Source organism: Pristiophorus japonicus, chromosome 9 (genome assembly GCF_044704955.1).
Source record: "Pristiophorus japonicus isolate sPriJap1 chromosome 9, sPriJap1.hap1, whole genome shotgun sequence".
Taxonomy (NCBI): domain Eukaryota; kingdom Metazoa; phylum Chordata; class Chondrichthyes; family Pristiophoridae; genus Pristiophorus; species Pristiophorus japonicus.
Window position 1 is genome coordinate 217,328,043 of NC_091985.1, and position 18,203 is coordinate 217,346,245.

Here is an 18,203-nt window from a genome sequence, read left to right on the forward strand (position 1 = left end):
AGCGGGCCCCGAGGTGTCGGAGGGACCAGCGGGCCCCGAGGTGTCGGAGGGACCAGCGGGCCCCGAGGTGTCGGAGGGACCAGCGGGCCCCGAGGTGTCGGAGGGACCAGCGGGCCCCGAGGTGTCGGAGGGACCAGCGGGCCCCGGAGGTGTCAGTGGGACCAGCGGGCCCCGGAGGTGTCAGTGGGACCAGCGGGCCTCGAGGTGTCAGTGGGACCCGAGGTGTCGGAGGGACCAGCGGGCCCCGAGGTGTCGGAGGGACCAGCGGGCCCCGGAGGTGTCAGTGGGAGCAGCGGGCCTCGAGGTGTCGGTGGGACCAGCGGGCCCTGAGGTGTCAATGGGACCAGCAGGCCCCAAGGTGTCAGTGGGACCAGCGAGCCCCGGTTGAGGGGCTTCTGTTACTGCTGATCACTTTCTTTCTAGTAAATGTTGATTTTCTATTTAGGTGAATTATTTAATTAAATCATAAAGGAAAGGCATCACCGTTGTGCCTAAAAAGGGAATGGGAAACCTGGGGGGGGGGGCGTTGGATTGGAGTTCTGTGCATGCACCACCCGGCGACCGGGAATGGTGCTGGACGAGGGTTGGTGCCGGATAAGGGAGTCCCAGATAAGAGAGGTTCAACCTGACTGTGTACAGTTTTGGTCTCCTTATTTCAGGAAGGATATACTTGAAGTAGTTCAGAGAAGGTTCACGAGGTTGATTCCGGAGATGAAAGGGTTGCCTTATGAACATAGGTTAAGTAGTTGGGCCTATTACCCATTGAAGTTTAGAAGACTGAGGGGTGATTTTATTGAAACATAAAATTCTGAGGGGGCTTGACAGGGTAGATGCAGGGAGGATGTTTCCCCTCATGGGGAAATCTAGAACTAGGGGGCATAGTTTCAGAATAAGGGGTCGGCCATTTAGAACTGAGATGTGGAGGAATTTTTTCACAGAGGGTTGTGAATCTGGAATTCTCTGCCCCAGAGATCTGTGGAGGCTGGGTCATTGAATGTATTTAAGGTGGAGATATGGAGATTTTTGAACAATAAGGGTGTCGAGGATTATCAGGAGCGGGCAGGGAAGTTGAGTTGAGGCCATGATCTTGTGGAATGGTGGAGCAGGCTTGAGGGGCTAAATGCCCTACTCCTGCTCCTATTTCTTATGTTCTTATTTCTTTTAATCAGCCTCAGGCCCTTGTTCATGTCTGCTGTAATTGTATAGAAAGGGGACGGGGCTAGCAGAGTGGATATGATCTGGTCCTTAAACACGTCAAGATTAACCTACACAGAGAGTTTGCTGTCAATGAAGAGAGACGAGAAAGACCAAAGCCGTTTGCTCCTCTCAGTGTGGCCCTGAAGGACTGTGTCCAGGCTGAAGTTCTGTTCCCACCGCACAATCATCCCCCCCAGATTGTCCTTACTGAGCTCCAGCCAGGTGATGCTAAACACTCAGGTGGGAAAGACAAAAATCTACAGCAATGTGTTGAAAGTAACGCTGATTTATTTACCTATATCCCAAATATTAAAGTCCAGTCCAGTTACTGGAGTATTATCAGCAGAAACAAACCCCAACAGGCAGAATGAACACGATTCAGTCCTGGATTTGATTAACAGCAGCATCCAACTCCTACAGTCACTTGTGAACTCGCTGGTGTGTCAGCAGGCTGGATGACTGACACTCCCTGCCCACACTCAGCAGGTGAACTGCCTCTCACCAGTGTAAGTGCGCTGGTGTACAGTAAGGTGGGATAAAAGCCCACCTGAAAGCACTAGTCAGTGTGAACACGTTGATGGCACTTCAGTTCCCTGGAACTTTTATAGCACTTCCCACAATCCAGGCATTTAAAAGGCTTCTCGTCAGTGTGAACTCGCTGGTGTCTCAGCAGGGTAGATGACCGAGTGAATCGCTTCCCACACTGAGCAGGCGAACAGCGTCTCTCTAGTGTGAATTTTCTGGTGTCTCGACAGGTCAGAGTATTGAGTAACTCTGTCAGATCTCGATGTGATGTTGGATTTGAGCTTCCAGTGCACAAATCGCCCCCTTTTACTACCCTGTAAAATGAATTTCAAACAGGAAAAATGGAGTGTGAGAACCCACAAAAACATAAAGACACGGTGTGAAATTGAGCTGAAAGAATCTGGTCATTTGTGGGGTTTGCACTAGGAAAAAGTGACCATGATTGTCGTAAAACCCAACTGGTTCACTAATGTCCTTCAGGGAAGGGAACCCACCTCCCTTGACAGTCCCACATGGGAAATTGTTGGTCCTACTGTACTCGGAAGTACTGTCCCCCGCCCCCCACCTGATGGAGATAGGGCATATTCCACCACCAGAGGAGCACTCTGGGTATGGACATCTGCCATAATCATAGAATGGGACAGTGCAGAAGGTGGACACTTGAGCCATCTTGAGTGCAATCCAGATCACAACTCGCTGCGTAAAAAAGTTTCCTCATGTTGTCTCTAGTTCTTTTGCCAATCACCTTAAATCTGTGTCACCCGGTGACCAATCATTCTGCCAATGGAAACAGTTGCTCCTTATTTACTCTAGCAAAACTGGAAGAACTGCATTTGGAGTGGAGAGCCAGTGACACATTGTGGAACCAGGCACAAACACTCCTGCACAGTCCAGACATCACTTGTTTCCCACTTGGCATGAAGTGAACATGTTAATTATAATTCATTTCATTTGATTTTAAATAGTTTTAATATATTCAATCATGTTTCTCTAATTGCATTTCCCATCTCAGTTTCAAAGCCTCATTTATTTTCTTCCTCTGAGCCCCATAATGTTGGCGAGTGGTGATTGATTGCCCTGGGAACCAACAGGGAAGAGGCCGGAGGGCCCAGGAAGCAGCATGTTCTGCAACCAATCGTGGCGCTTGAGGGGTGAAACCTGAGTCGGACAGTCACATGAGTCAGTGTGAACCCATTGAATAACTTATAGTTTAAAAACTAATGCAAGATTTCTTTTGTCAACCAAACAATTCAACATTTGTCACTATTTTGTTTCCCTGGTGTTTTTTTCAGGCTGTGTAACTGGTTAAAGCTCTTTCCACAGGCAGTGGAGTTTCAGACACTTCAGTGCCAAGTGGACCAGGTGTTGAAAAGATCATTCACTTCCCTCTTTCCATGTCGCTGTGAGTTAAAGGTAGAGATTGATTTCCCCTCTATGTATCTGTTTGAGGGCAGTGACTGGGGCCGAACCCCAACATCACGCAGCACCTGCAGGAGTGAAATGGAAAAATATCAGAGCATGCATTGAATCTGGATTTCAAACAGAGAGGATGTGACGAGGAGAGAGTGCGTTGTACGGGGGACTTGCAGCTTAGGGACAAGAGACGAAAGAATGTTTCAGAGAAACTAGAACTGTGTGTTCAGAGTTTCTACCTTGTACTTAGTGATGACTTTAATAAAATATGAGGGCAGGTTGTAGAGACTAGGCTTGTATTCCCTTGAATATAGAAGATTAAAGGGAGATCTAATTGAGGTGTTTTAAGATGATAGGGTCGATAAAGAAACTATTTCCTGTGGTGGGGGAGTCCAAAACAAGAGGTCATAACCTTAACATTAGAGCTAGGCCATTTAGTGGTGATGACAGGAAGCACTTCATCACACAAGCTGGAACATGTCAGAGAGTAACCAGAGGTATGAGAACTGAAATAATCTAGAGATAGAAAGCAGGAAAGGCCCAAAAATGAAACAGTCTGTCATAGGACATCAGGTAGTTTCCTCTTATCTTGGAGACATCAAATACTGTTTGAAAGAAAGCTGATTTATTCGACAGATATCAAAATATTAAACTCCAGCCCGGTTACAGTGGTTATTAATAGCAGCAGAAACAAACCCCAACGGTCAGAATGAACATGGTTTAGTCCTGGATTAACAGCAGAATCGACCACTGCAATCATGTGTGAATTTGATGGCATCTCAGCAGGTGGGATGACTGAATGAACCTCTTCCCACACATGGAGCAGGTGAACGGCCTCTCCTGAGTGTGGACTCACTGGTGTGTCAACAGATCCTTTTTGCTTTTAAAACTCTTCAGTCAGAACATTTAAAAGGTCTCTTATTAGTGTGAACTTGCTGGTGTGTCCGCAGGTGGGATGACTGAGCGAATCCCTTCCCACACAGTGCAGGTGAATGGCCTCTCCCCAGTGTGAACTCGCTGGTGTACCAGCAGGTGGCATGTACGACTGAATCTCTTCCCACACACGGAGCAGGTAAATGGTCTTTCTCCAGTGTGACTGCGCTGGTGTATCAGTACATCCATTTTGCTTTTAAAGCTCTTCGGACAGTCGGAACATTTAAAAGGTCTATTATCAGTGTGAACAAGTTGGTGTGAAGTGAGGTTGGTTAACTGGGTGAATCCCTTCCCACAATCAGAGCAGGTGAATGGCCTTTCCCCAGTGTGAACTCGCTGGTGTCTTAGCAGGTTGGATGAGTAAGTGAATTCCTTCCCACACTCAGAGCAGGTGAACGGCCTCTCCCCGGTGTGACTGTCGATGAATTTCCAGCTCAGACGGGGAAATGAATCCCTTCCCAGTCACAACATTCCCACGGTTTCTCCATGGTGCGGGTGTCCTTGTCTCTCTCCAGGTTGGGCGATCAGTTGAAGCCTCGTCCACACACAGAACACGTGTACGGTTTCTCCCCGCTGTGAATGGTGTGATGTTTTTTCAGGCTGTGTAACTGGTTAAAGCTCTTTCCACAGTCAGTGCACTGGAACACTCTCACTCGAGTGTGTGTGTCTCGGTGCTTTTCCAGTCAGTTGTTTGAAATCTTTTCCCACAGACAGAACAGACAAACATTCCTCCTTTCACATTCAAAGGCCGACGATATTCAGGTCCTGATGAATTGAGTGACTATCTGATCTTGACAAGATGTTTGGTTTGAGTTTCCTGTCTGCAAATCCTCCCCTTCTGATACCCTGTAAAAGGGGTTTACAAAAATCACCACTGACTGCAGGTTAGAAATTCAGAACAGACAATTCTAGTTTTCATAGAATCATAGAAATTTACAGCACAGAAGGAGGCCATTTGGCCGATTGTCGGCCGGCACGGACACAATCTTCCGTCAGCCTCCTCTGTTCCAGAGAAAATAACCCCAGCCTATCCAATCTCACCTCATAGCTAACAGTCCAGGCAACATTCTCATAAATCTCCTCTGTACCCTCTCCAGTGCAATCACATCTTTCCTGTCATGTGGTGACCGTAGCCTAACTAGTGTTTTATACAGTTCAAGCATAACCTCCCTGCTCTTATATTCTATGCATCAGCTAATAAAGGCAAGTATCCAGAATGCCTTCTAAACCACCTCATCTACCTGGCCTGGTACTTTCAGGGATCTGTAGACACGCACTCCAAGGTGCCTCTGTTCCTCTACACATCTCAGTATCCTACCATTTAATGTGTATTCCCTTTCCTTATTAGCCCTCCCCAAATGCATTACCTCACATTTCTGCAGAGTGAATTCCATTTGCCACTGACCAGTCCATTAATATCTTCGTGCAGTCTACAGCTTTCTTCTTCATCATCAATCACACGGTCAAATTTTGTATCATCTGGCAACTTCTTAATCGTACCCCCTATATTCTAGATCATTGATATATACCACAAAAAGCAAGGGACCTAGTACTGAGCTCTGCAGAACCCCACTGGAAACAGTCTTCCAGTCACAAAAACACCCATCGACCATTACCCTTTGCTTCCTGCCTCAGCCAATTTTGGATCTAACTTGCCGCTTTGCATTGGATCCAATGGGCTTTTACTTTTGTGACCAGTCTGCTACGTGCGACCTTATCAAAAGCTTTGCTAAAATCTACATAGACTACATCAAATGCACTGCCTTCATCGACGCTCCTGGTTACCTCCTCGAAAAATTCAATCAAGTTAGTCAGACATGACCTTCCCATAAAAGATCCGTGCTGACTGTCCTTGATTAATCCGTGTCATTCGAAATGAAGATTTATCCTGTCCTTCAGAAATGTTTCCAATAATTTTCCCACCACCGAGATTAAGCTGACTGCTCTGTAATTACTCGGTCTATCCTTTTCTCTCTTTTTAATCAATGGTACCACATTAGCAGTCCTCCTGTCCTCCGGCACCACACCTGTAGCCAGAGAGGATTGGAAAATGATGGCCAGAGCCTCTGATATTTCCTCTCTCGCTTCTCTTAACATCCTGGATATATGTCATCCGGGCCTGGGGATTTATCCACTTTCAAAGATACTAAACCCATTAATACTTCCTCTCACTATGTTTATTTCATCTAATATTTCACACTCATTGTCCCCGAGTGCAATGTCTGCATCGTTCCTCTCTTTTGTGAAAACAGACACAAAGTATTCATTTTGAACCATACCCACATCTTCCACCTCCATACACGTTTGCTTTCAGGTCCCTAATAGGCGCTACTCTTTCTTTAGCTAACCTCTTGCTCTTAATATATTTATAAAACATCTTTGGATTTTCCTTGATTTTACTTGCCTATATTTTTTCATGTCCTCTCTTTGCTTTCCTAATTTCCTTTTTAATTTCACCCCTGCACTTTCTATACTCCTCTCGGGGTTCTGCAGTATTGTGCGCTCGGTATCTGTCATAAGGTTGTCTTGATTTCTTTATCCTACCCTGTATGCCCCTTATATTTGAGTGTGACTTACCCAAGTCTGAAACTAGAGTCTTAAACTTAAATAAAGCCAAATACATAGGTTTGAAGGGCAAGTTGGCTAAGGTAGATTGGAAAAATAAATTAAAAGGTATAGCAGTCGATAAGCAGTGGCTAGTATTTAAAGATATAATTCTCAACAAAAATACATTCCATTGAGAAACAAAGGTCCACAGGAAAAGTGATCCATCTGTGGCTAACTAAAGAAGTTAAATATTGAAAGAAGCTTATATTGTTGTAAAGAATAGTAGTAAGCCTGAGGATTGCGAGTTTCAGAAATCAGCAAAGGATGACCAAAAAATTGATAAAAAGGGAAACAAGAGAAAACTAGTCAGAAATATAAAAACAGATTGTAAGAGCTTCTTCAAGTATGCAAAAGTAGAATAGAAAAAATAAGCGTTGGCCTCTTAGAGGCTGAGACAGGAGAATTTTTATTTATTTTTGTATTTGTTCACGGGAGGTGGGTGTTACTGGCAAGGCCAGCATTTATTGCCCACCCCTAATTGCCCTTGAGAAGATGGTGGTGAGCCACCATCTTGAGCCACTGCAGTCCGTGTGTTGATGGAACTGCCACATTATTAATTATTATGGGGAATAAGGAAATGACAGAAACATTAAACAAATATTTTGTATCAGTAGAAGACGTATAAAACATACCTACAATGTTGGGGAACCTAGGGTCTAATGAGGGTGAGGAATGAGACTAAAAGCTGACAAATCACTGGACCGGACGGCCTACATCCTCGGGTTCTAAAAGACATGGCTGCAGAGATAGTCGATGCATTGGTTTTGATCTTCCAAAATTCCTTAGTTCCTAGAACGATCCCCGCTATTCAAGTGGGGTGCTATAAGGATCAGTGCTGGGGCCTCAGCTATTTAATGATCTAGATGAAGGGACCGAGTGTAATGTAACTTAGTTTTCTGATGATACAAAACTAGGTGGAACAGTAAGCTGTGAGGAGCACAAGAGTCTGCAAAGAGATATATAGATAGACGATGTGAGTGGGCAGTAAGGTGGAAAATGGAGTATAATGTAGGGAAATGTGAGATTGTTCACTTTGGTAAGACGACTAGAATAACTGAATATCTTTTAAATGGTGAGAAACTTTTAAATGTTGGTGTTGAGAGAGATTTGGGTGTCCTCGTGCAAGAAACACTGAAAGCTAGCGTGCAGGTACAGCAAGCAATAAAGAAGGCAAATGGCACGTTGTCCTTTATTGCAAGGGGTGGAGTATAAGAGTAAGGAAGTCTTGCTACAATTGTACAGGGTCTTGGTGAGTCCACACCTAGCGCACTGTGCACAGTTTTGGTCTCCTTATCTAAGGAAGGATATACTTGCCTTGGAGACGGTGCAACAAAGGTACACGATTGATTCCTGGGATGAGAGGGCTGTCTTATGATGAGAGATTGTGTAGAATGGGCCCATACTCTCTGGAGTTTAGAAAAATGAGAGGTAATCTCATTGAAACATACAAGATTCTGAAGAGGATTGACAGGGTAGATGCTGAGAGGTTGATTCCCCTGGATGGAACTAGGGGGCACAGTCTCAGGATAAGGGGTAGGCCATTTAAGACAGAGATGAGAAGGAATTTCTTCATTCAGTGGGTTGTAAATCTTTGGAATTCTCTGCCCTAGAGGGCTGTGGATGCAGAGTCTCTGAGTATATTCAAGGCTCAGATATATAGATTTTTGGACTCATTGAAATGTAGAAAATAGGAGCAATAGTAGGCCATTCGGCCCTTCGAGTCTGCACTGCCATTTAATATGATCATGGCTGATCCTCTATCTCAATACCATATCCCCGTTTTTTCCCCATACTCTTTGATGCCTTTGGTTTCTAGAAATCTATCTATCTCCCTCTTAAATATATTCAGTGACTTGGCCTCCACAGCCTTCTGTGGAAGAGAATTCCACAGGTTCACCACCTCTGAGTGAAAACATTTCTCCTCGTCTCGGTCCTAAATTTCCTACCTCGTATCCTGAGACGGTGACCCATTGTTCTCGACTTCCCAGCCATGGGAAACATCCTCCCTGCATCCAGTTTATCTAACGCAGTCAAAATTTTATACGTTTCAATGAAATCCCCTCTCGTTCTTCTAAACTCTAGTGAATACAGGCCTAGTCGACCCAATCTCTCCTCATATGACAGTCCTGCCATCCCAGGAATCAGTCTGGTGAACCTTCGCTGCACTCTAGGGGAATCAAAGGATATAGAGATCAGGCAGGAAAGTGGTGTTGAGGTTGATGATCTTACTGAATGCGGAGCAGGCTCGAGAGGCTGTATGGCCTACTCCTGCTCCTATTTGTTATGTTGACATCCAAGGGGCTCTAGATTTATTAGTCCCACCTTTTTTTCTTAACGGAACATACTTGCTCTGAACCCTCACTATCTCCTCCTTGAATGCCTCCCACTGCTCTGACACTGATTTACCTTCAAATTGCTGTTTCCAGTCCACTTTGGCGAAGTCACATCTCAGCTTAGTAAAATTAACTTTTCCCGAATTGAAAACTTTTATTTCTGGTCTATCTTTGTCCTTTTCCATAACTACTTTAAATCTAACTGAATTATGATCACCAGCACCAAAAATGCTCTTCCACCTGCCCAAACTTAATTCCTTAAAACTAAATCCAGAACCGCCCCGCTCTTGTTGGGCTTGCTACGTCCTGGCTAAAAAAGTTCTCCTGAGTGCATTTTAAGAATTCTGCTCCCTCTATACCTTTCACACTACTTCTAACCCAGTTAATGTTAGGGTAGTATTACTGGCCTACCATTTTTGCGCTTAGCAGAAATGTGCCTACATATTTGCTCTTCTATCTCCCTCTGACTGTTTGGGGGTCTATAGTACACCCCCAGCAGTGTGATTGCCCATTTTTTGTTCCTCAGTTCATCCCATTTGGCCTCATTTGATGACCCCTCTAACATATCATCCCTCCTCACAGCTGTAATTGTTTTTTAAATTAATATTGCGACCCCCCACCTCCTTTTTTTATCCTTCTCTCTATCTCGTCTTAAAACGCTGTAACCAGGAATGTTGAGCTGCCATTCCTGTAGTTCTTTTAGCCATGTCTCACTAATAGCTACAATATCATACTCACACATGTCCATCAGTGCCCTCATCTCATCTGCCATCATTCCCTAGACTCCTTGGCACTGGCATTGAAGTGTTTCTGAAGAGGGCTGTCTTATGATTAGAGAGTGTGTAGAATGGGCCTATACACTCTGGAGTTTAGAAGAATGAGAGGTGATCTCACCGAAACATACCGGCACTGGCATTTAGCACTGCCAAACTCCCTTGTTGTCTATTTTCTCGCCTTTGTTTCCTTTGCCTTCCAAACATTAGCAAAATCCCCGGTGAGGATATCGGTCCCGGTCCTGTTGAGGGGCAACCCGGCATACAGGTCCCACCACCTCCAGAAATGGCCCCAAAGTCTCAGGAATCTAAAGGCTTCCCTCCTGCACTATCTCTCCAGCTGTGCATTCATCTGTTCTATCTTCCTATTTCTGTACTCACTAGTACGTGGCACCAGGAGCTATCAAGAAATTATGGGCCCAAGTTTCCACAAGAAAAAAAACGGGCGCCCCTCCGAACTGGACGCCCGTTTTTCGCGCCTAAAAAAATCCTCGGTATTCTCCACCTACCTGTAGGTCCTCTGGCCCTCGGCGCAGCCAGCACGAGCTGTGGGGGGGCGGAGCCAGGTCCCTGCTCTGAAAACAGTGCCGGGACCTCTGCACATGCACGCTACAGTGGGCACACAAGTGCAGTAGCTCCAGGCGCCGAACTGTGTGGGAGGGGCCCGAAGCATGCAGCCCCTAGCCCTGGCCGAATGGCCTCACTGGGGCTGCGTGAATAAGGCTCCTCCCACGGCCAGCTCCTGCTCTCCCCGGCTCCCCGTCCCCCCGTCCCCCCAGCTCCCCGCCCCCCTCCCCCCTCCTCGGCACGAACGGCTGCAGAATTCTCCCTGGCTGAAGCACTTTCACACAGGTAGGAAGATGGTTTGTTTAATCTTTTCTTGGCTTATAAATGTTTATTCAGGTTGGATTTATTTGTATAATATTTGTAGAAGTATAAGTAAGGATTTATTGTCGAATTTAATGAGTTCCCTTCCCTTCCCTTCCCTTCCCTCCCCCCCCACCTCGTTCTGGACGCCTAATTTGTAACCTGCGCCTGATTTTTTTAATGTGTAGAACAGGTTTTTTCAGTTCTACAAAAATCTTCACTGGCTCCATTCTACTTTAGTTTGGAGTACGTTTTCACTGTGGAAACTTTGAAATCAGGCGTCAGTGGCCGGACACGCCCCCTTTTGAAGAAAAAATTCTGTTCCAAAGTAGAACTGTTCTACCTAACTAGAACTGCAGAAAAAAAAATGTGGAGAATTGCGATTTCTAAGATAGTCCGTTCTCCACCAGTTGCTCCTAAAAATCAGGCGCAAATCATGTGGAAACTTGGGCCCTATGACCTTTGAGGTCGTGCTTTTAATCGCTTTCCTAGCTCCCTAAAATCTGCCGGCAGCTGAGCAACCCGTGGTGCCGTGGACTTGCCGCTGGTTGCACTCCCCAGAGCAAACATCGGGCTCACCAGTATCCGGAACTGAAAACCGGTTAGCGAGTCAGGGGACTCCTGCCCCACCTGCCTGGTCCTCCTTGTCTGTCTGGCGGTCACCCATTCCCTCCTATACCTGCACTCACTTAAGCTGCAGGGTGAACACCCTCTGAAACATGCTATCTACAAAGTTCTCAGTCTCGCGGACGCACTGTGGTGAGGGTTTCTGAACCTTCCACCCTTTCAGGCAGTGAGTTCCAGACCCCCACCACCTTCTGGGTGAAGAAATTTCCCCTCAAATCGCTTCTAAACCTCCCCACAATTACTTTAACCCTATACACCCTAGTGGTTGACCCCTGTGCTGAGGGAAACAGGTCCTTCCTATCCGCTCTATCTAGGCCCCTCAAAATTTTATAGACCTCATTAAGGTCTCCCACATACTCCTCTGTTTCAAAGAAAACAAACCCATCCTAATTAAGAGGGTTGGTGGGCAGGAGGAGGTTGCAGAGATAGGGAGGGGCGAGATCCTGGAGAGATTTGAACAAGAGGATGACAATTTTAAAGGTTAATGCCACCAGCTATCTCGCCCAGCACAGAATGTGACTCACTACCAACAGGAAGGATGTTAATTTAACTACTATGAATGAATAATGAGAGGAAATCAATCACTGTACATTTAACTAACAGCAAAGTGGAAAGAGGGAATTGAATGACCTTTAAACATCTAGTCCACTTGGCACTGAAGTACCTGAAACTCATAATAGGAACTCCAGGGATCCAAAATACTGACAAATGTTAAACTGTTTTGTTGAGAAAAGAAATTGTGATCTAACTTTTAAAAGATAAATAGTTTAACAGGGGTTCACACTGACTCACCTGACTGGCCGACTCAGGATCCAACCCTCAAGCACCGCGATTGGTTGCAGAACACGCTGCTCCCTGGGCCCTCCGGCCTCTGAGCTCTCTTCCTGTTGGTTCCCAGGACAATCAATCACCACTCGCCAACATTACGCTGCCAGATTAAGTTGAGAAGCTCGGAGGAAAAAATAAAATGAGGCCGTGAACCTGAGTAAAGAAATAAAATTGGAGAAGCATGATTAAATGAACGAGAAAAGGCAAAATAAACAAAAGAGTACAATCCTAAAAGGGGTGCATGAACAGTGAGATCTGCGGGTATATGTGCACAAATCTCTGAAGGTGACAGGACTGGTTGAGAAATCAGTTAATAAAGCTTACGGGATCCTGGGCATCATAGAGTACAAAAGCAAGGAGGTTATGATGAACCTTTATAAAACACTGGTTCGGCCTCAACTGGGGTATTGTGTCCAATTCTGGGCACCGCACAATAGGATGTGAAGGCCTTAGAGGGTGCGGAAAAGATTTACAAGAATGATTCATGAGATGAGGGATTTCAGTTACGTGGGTCGACTAAAGAAACTGGAGTTGTTCTCCTTGGAGCAGAAAAAGTTAAGAGGTGATTCGATAGAGGTATTCAAAATCATGAGGGTCTGGACATGGTAGAGAGAGAAACTGAGACGACAGCAGAGAGCAAAATTCACCAGAACCACCCCCCCCCCACTCTCCCTGTATTTGGGCTCATTCGAAAGGAAATTTAATTTGGGACTATCTACCGAAAAGTTTGGAACTCTAAAGTGCTTATGGAAGAAACTACAAACTTTAATAGAATTATGAACTTTTACAAGACAAATTCAAGCCTGTGGGCAGACCTAGGGAACTAAAGAAGCCCACTTGATTATTGGGACTGTCTGGGTGTGAGGACTGGGTTAACCTGTCTGGATGAATGAGTATTTGGAAATCTTCCTCCACAAGAGACATTACCATCACAGTATCACCCAGAGATAGCTCCCCATCAACATGGGTCTGGACAAACCATTTTCAGCAGAAACATCACAAAGAGGCCCAATCCAGCCTGTATGCGAAAGACGAAGCACAAAAGGACATTGCAATTACCAAATTAATATTTCCATCAGGAAACAGTTTTTCGAAGATCAACCCACCCAAGACATATCAACTTTAACAAGCCCGACAAAATATTACAAAGAAGAACCAAGCCCGCCAAAATTATACAAAGGATTGTGAAGAGATTTGGTGGCAAGATTAGAACACTGAAATCGTATAACTGGCCACTGTTTTCAACAGAGGTTGATGGGGGAAGAGGGGTGGTCGCTACTACCTCATCAAGACAAGGAGCAAAACCAACGTGACAGTTGTAAAACTAACTTCTCCAGCCTCGAAGGAAGGAAGACCATCACCATCTACCATTAACTATCAAAAGGATTGGTAAGCATAAGTCCCTGCCCTGGAGTCTAACCGAGCTAGAATTAGGTATTGGGAGGTGGAAGGTATAATTTTACTGCAACCCCCTTTGAATGTGTAGTGTATGGTACTTTTAGAGTGATTTTAAGTTTGACCTTGTACCTTTCCTTGTACTGTTCTTTGTTAGAGTGATTGTAAGTTTGGCTGTGTATTTTCTTACTAGAGTAATAAGCCTGTATTACCTGGACTGTAATAAAACCAAAGTTCTTTGGATCAAACCAGTGTCCCCTGCACTTTTGTCACACCCGCAAATAAATCCAGAGTACAGAACCTAAGGGAGGGGGAGCGATTCAAAACCGCTCAAGTTGGTCAGAAGGGAACCTGACCCCCTCAGAGACCACAACACACCCCAAACACCGCCACCCCCCACCCTTACAGTGGCAAATGAACCAAAGGCGATGCAAGAAAAAACTTTTGTACACAGCGAGTGGTTAGGATCTGGAATGCACGGCCTGAAAGGGTGGTGGAGGCAGACTCAATCACAACTTCCAAAAGGGAATTGGATAAGTATCTGAAAGAAAAACAGTTGCAGGGCTCGGGGGGAAAGGGTGAGAGTGTGGGACGAGCTGGGAGCCAGCACGGGCTCGACGGGCCAAATGGGCTTCTTCCATTCTCTGATTGAGTGAGCAGAACCACTCTGTTCCCTGACTCAATCTAAAGCCTTCCTAATTGTGAGCAACTCTTTTAAACCTGCCCTGCACCTTCACTGTTCCAAGGACAACCACTCCAGATGCTGCAGCCATCATCTTATTGAGTGGCGGAGCATGCTCCAGGGGCTAAATGGCCTATTCCGGCTCCTATTTCTTATATTCTTATGTATTCATGTCACTGGTCACCATCCTGTACCTGAGGGCCTCCCTGCATTAATGAGGCCGTCGCGCATGCTCCCTGCCCTGCAGCGGGACAAACTATGACGTCAGTGAAAGCCCCGCCCCTCTCGCTCCCCGCGCTGCCAAAGATGGCGGCCGCACTCCCTGCCCCCCCGGACAAACCGCCATCTCACTCTCCCCTCGCCAGTAACCAAGGCCCGTCGCCGCCCGAAGCTATCCCGCAGCCGCCACCCATCGACGACCCAAACCTCGCCGCCAGCGTTGTCAGTGAGTGAGACATGCCGCACGGAGCCTGTACCTGAGCCGCTCCTACCTCTGCCCCACCCGCGGTGTCACTGACTGAGACAGTCCACGCGGCAATCTCCCCAACGGCTCTCCGAACATCCGGGCCGCCGGCCAACCGCCCTACCGTGCGCCGCCGCCACTCAGCCCGCAGCCAATCGCGAGCCCGAGTCCACCCAGTGGCCGCTGCTCTGCGCCAATCAGCGGCGGGGGGCGGGGCTACGGTACCAATCAATCAATCAGTGAATAATACGGGGCGCGCTCTCCCTGAGGGGGCAGGATTACTGTGCCCGTTTAAAGGGGCAGGGTCACTGTGCCTGTTTAAAGGGGCAGGGTCAGTGTGCCTGTTTAAAGGGGCAGGGTCTTCTCATCTGAGGTAGTCCCTCAGAGTCGAGGATGACGTGCTTCCACATTAAAAATGAGTTCTCAGGTGACTGAAGAGTCTAATGTGGGACGTACAGTCTCTTTCACAGGTGGGACAGATGGTGGTTAAAGGAACGGGTGTCACTGTCAACGCTTGGCTTCAGCTTGCTCCCGACGAAGAGACTCGAGGTGCTCAGCGCCTTCCCAGCTGCTTTTCCTCTACTTAGGGCGGTCTTGGGCCAGGGATTCCCAGGTGTCGGTGGGGAATGTTGCACTTGTTCTGCATCGGTGCACATTCAGAGACTGAACTCCAAGTCATAGTCAACATCTTCACTGAGGCGTACGAAAGCATCGGCCTTACACTAAACATCCGTTAGAAAATGGTCCTCCACCAACCTGACCCCACCACACAGCACTGCCCCCCAGTCATCAAGATCCACGGCACGGCCCTGGACAACGCGGACCACTTTCTATACATTGGGAGCCTATTAGCAGCAAGGGCAGACATTGATGACGAGATACAACACTGCCTCCAGTGCGCCAGCGCAGCCTTCAGCCGCCTGAGGAAAAGTGTATTTGAAGATCAGGCCCTTAAATCTGCCACCAAGCTCATGGTCTACAGGGCAGTAGAGATACCTGTCCTCCTGTATGGCTCAGAGACGTGGACCATACACAGTAGATATCTCAAATCGCTGCGGAATTACCACCAACGATGTCTCCGCAAGATCCTACAAATTCCCTGGGAGTACAGACGCACAAACGTTAGCGTCCTCAATCAGGCCAACATCCCTAGCATCGAAGCACTGGACACACTCGACCAACTCCGTTGGGCAGGCCACATCGTTCGCATGCCTGACACAAGACTCCCAAAGCAAGCACTCTACTCAGAACTCCTACATGGCAAGCGATCCCCAGGTGGGCAGAGGAAGCATTTCAAGGACACCCTCAAAGCTTCCTTGATAAAATGCAACACCCTCACTGATACCTGGGAGTCCCTTGCCAAAGACGGCCCTAAGTAGAGGAAGTGCATCTGGGAAGGTGCTGAGCACCTCGAGTCTCATCGCCGAGAGCATGCAGAAATCAAGCGCAGGCAGCGGAAGAAGTGTGTGGCAAACCAGTCCCACCCACTCTTCAACGACTGTCCCACCTGTGACAGACTGTAATTCCCATATTGGACTGTTCAGTCACCTAAGAACTCACTTTTAAAGTGGAAGCAAGTCTTCCTCAATTTCAAGGGACTGTCTATGATGATGATGATGCACTTGTTCAAGGAGGCTTTGAGGGCGTCACTGCGTGTTTAAAGAGGCAGTGTCTCTGGGATGGTTTAAAGGGGCAGTGTCTCAGACTCAACGGGGCAGTGTCCTTGTGCCTGTTTAAAGGGGTAGTGTCTCTACATTTTTTTTAATTTGCAGTGTCTCTGTGCCTGTTTAAAGGGAGAGGGTAGGTGAAATTTTGCTGCTTTGCTTCTCCCGTTAACACCCCCAGCTGGCGATAATGGGTGCAAATGAATTTGTGACTGGGCGCGGTGAGAACAGCGCTTTCCGCTAAATTTGGCGGGAGTTTTGCAGCGACGGTAAGACTTTGCACCCCGCTTTGCTGCACTCCATGATGCTGATGTCATCACCATGCACAGTGCCCCGGACCAAAAATTGACCCTCGTCCCCTGGTCCTGTGCCTGGCACTGATGACGACAGTTTCAGCAGTCGGGTTTCAGTCGGACGTCGGCTGGTGGAGCGCTACTTACAGGTGCCAGCATTCAGTTTACTTTTAGTCGGCCAATAATGCTTCTTTCTTAGTTTCACATAATCTCTGTGCCTGTTTAAAGGGACAGTTTCTTTGGATTCTCTTATTACTTCAAACAGATATGCCCCGCTTTGTGATTTGGAGAACACAACAGGCAGTGATGTCAGCACCAGTGACACTGAACCTCAATCCTCATGTCAGCATCTTGGAAAAGATAAGAGGATGGCTGCAAAGTCCAAGAGGACATCGTTTGAACAGCCAACGAAGAGCAATGCTCATTGGGGACTCCACCATCAGGCACACAGACAACACCCTATGTAGAGGTAAGGCTCCGTCAAGAACAGTCTTCTGTTTTACACAGGCATAGAATAGTTATAGATGGATTTGGATCTGTTTGGAGACCGGTTACCAGTGGTGTCCCACAGGGATCAGTGTTGGGACTGTTGCTTTTCACTATTTTTATTAATCATTTCGATTCAGGGGTTGACGGCACAATTTGCAAATTTGCAGATGATACCAAGATCTGTGCGAGTGCTAGAACTGTAGAAGAGGCTCGTCTGATGTAGGCAGATCTTAATGTGTTGGGAGACTGGGCTCAAGAATGGAAAATAATGTATAACTTAGATAAGTGCAGTTTTATACATGTGGGCAGGGCAAATGCCCAACATTCATTCACTTTCCAGGGAAAGGTATTAAAGATGGTGGAGATAGAAAGAGATTTGGGCATTCTAGTGCATACATCCTTAAAGGTACACGAGCAATGCCATGCAGCAATAGCTAGAGCAAATAGGGTGTTGGGGTGTATCCATGGGACAATGGAGTATAAGACGAGGTGTACAGTTTTGTACTTGTACAAGACCTCAGTCAGGCCACACTTGGAATATTGTGTCTAGTTTTGGTCGCCTCACATGGTGCACAATATTCAGGCTCAGGAAAGGGTGCAGAAGACGACTACTAGATTAATTCCAAGTCTAAAGCTTCTTAGTTATCAAGATATGATAAAAGAGTTGGGACTTTATAACTTAGAGCAACATAGACTTAGGGGGGGGGATATGATTAAGGTTTATAAGATAATGAAGGGAATAGACAGTGTTCCAGCTGACCGTTTATATCAATTAAATAGGTTAGGCAGGACCATGAGCACAAATTTAAGTTGTATAAGGCTAGATCTAGGTTCGATATCAGGAGGTGGTTCTTTTCACAGAGAATAGTAGACCTCTGGAACAAGCTGCCGTTTCATGTGATGGATGCAGACTCACTGAATCCCTTCAAGCAAAAGCTGGATTTGTTTCTGGCTGCAGCAGAGATTACCTCTTACAGAAGGGAGGTACTGCAGGGAATTTAATGGCCAGAGTGATCTCCTGGACTAATTTCAATCGCCTAGATCAGTCGGAGAAGAATTTCTCAGATTTACTTTCCCAAATTGACCTGGGTTTTTTTATCTGTTTTTTTGCCTC

At 46.6% G+C, this 18,203-nt stretch overlaps 1 pseudogene; it reads right to left on the reverse strand.

Moving 5' to 3' along the window:
* LOC139274135 (zinc finger protein 721-like) overlaps positions 1-18,203 on the reverse strand; it is a 176,741-nt pseudogene that overhangs the window by 32,031 nt on the left and 126,507 nt on the right.